Source organism: Microtus ochrogaster, linkage group LG9 (genome assembly GCF_000317375.1).
Source record: "Microtus ochrogaster isolate Prairie Vole_2 linkage group LG9, MicOch1.0, whole genome shotgun sequence".
Lineage (NCBI taxonomy): Eukaryota > Metazoa > Chordata > Mammalia > Rodentia > Cricetidae > Microtus > Microtus ochrogaster.
Genome location: NC_022034.1, coordinates 38,064,180 through 38,066,063, shown reverse-complemented (window position 1 = coordinate 38,066,063; position 1,884 = coordinate 38,064,180).

Genomic DNA, 1,884 nt, shown 5'->3' with positions numbered 1-1,884 from the left:
TAAAGAAAAATAAGCCACATAAAGATGGAATATACACAGAGTCTCGATTATGCATATTGTGTTTTCTTTGAATTTTTTAACTGTGAATGAGCTAAGTACAGAGAGACATTTTATTGTATGGGCTGCTAAACTAAACCAACACATATATTTTAAAGGTATATGGACTTCAAATTTTGGGTCTAAGTATTTATTGCTTTGGAAAAGAAGTTCCTCTTTTGTTTTAGCAGAGGATGAGAACCTGTGGATTTCTTTTAGACTAATGTGGGTTGATGGACCAATACTCTCTGAAAGGTCACTGTAAACACCCCTAAAAATTACTTCACCCAACAAAAATCAGGAAGCAGTTTGGTGAGAACTGTGCCCAAATTCCCTAAATGATTATTTATAAATGTTTATTTACATTTAAATGGGAATATGCTATAGAGATTTGCATTGGTATGAATTTCGGTCTACTGATAAAAATTTAAGATACAATACCTTGATTAAGGTATTGTGTTTGTGTAGTTCATTAAAAATATAATGTATAATTAAGAAATATAGGTTAATAGATAATCATCTATAATAGTCAAGCCTGTAATCATATTATTTAGGCTTTCTAGATATATGGAGATATATTTCAGTTAGATAGGTATTCTTTAAATCTTTCAGAGATCTGCAGAATATGGCAGTTAAAATTTTTTATGAACTTAGACTTTTCATGCAATGAGACACATCTGCTCCTGATAGGACCAATTACTTCAAGAGAAAGATGGGTATCAAAGAGGCTCCTTAGGGAGTTTGTTAGCTATTTGGGTAAAAAACTGCTCTTGTCTGAACTGTTTGACTGGACTTACAGAACTCACCAAAAAATGACTACTGAAGCTACCTAAAAAAAAAGGTGAGACAGTTTTTGGGTTCCTGCTTCATAAAAAAGTCTGCCAGACATTCTGCAGGACACAGAAGAAAGTAACTGACAGACTGCCAATATAGGCAAACTGTCTTTGAAATTTCCTGCTTCATGGAAAAGTCTGCCAGATACTTTGGCCTGTAGGCTGAATGTGGATGCCCCAACATTACAGAAGAACTATGGATGACTGTCCAGGTAGCGAGATGTCTCTGTCAATTCTAGAGTTTTGGAAGTTGCTTACAATGTGCTACTTTCTGTTAACATAGGTAATATTATATTCTTCTGGGGTCTTTGATGGAGTTGAAGAATGGATAGTTACAGTTTTCCTTAGTTATGATAAATGATAAACTAGATATAAATGTTCTAACAGTGATTCTTGCTTGATACCTGTTTTGTTACATATAATCTTGATATGTTAAAGCTAAAACCTTCCTTTTTATTTAGAGATAAAAGGGGAGGTGATGTCAGAGGTGATGTGTTCTGTGAATATATTTTACTTCCCTTGGTTAATAAAGAAGCTGCTTTCAGCCAATAGCTTAACAGAGTAAAGCCAGACTTAAAGAGATCTATAGAGAGAGAGTAGGCAGAATCAGAGAGAAGCCATATAGCCACCTGCAGGAGACAGGTACACCTGAAACTTCCTGGTAAGCCACCGCCACATAGCAATACACAAATTTATAGAAATGGGTTAATTTGAGATATAAGAGTTAGCCAGATATATGCGTAAACAATTGCCCAAATTGTGCAAATAATATAGTTTCTGTGTGATTATTTCAAGTCAGGGTGGTCAGGAAACAAGCTAGCAGACTCTGCTAACAGATGGATATGCCATATTGAGTAAAACCAGCATGGAAGTCTCACTTCTGCATGATGACCTCCTCACCACAATCATGGCTTCTTAGAAAACTGCAGGTTCCACCTTCCAATTTTCAGGCATGAATATGCTCTTCTTGCCTGCTATTTTCCTGACAACTGTCAAAAAATCCCATCAGAAGACC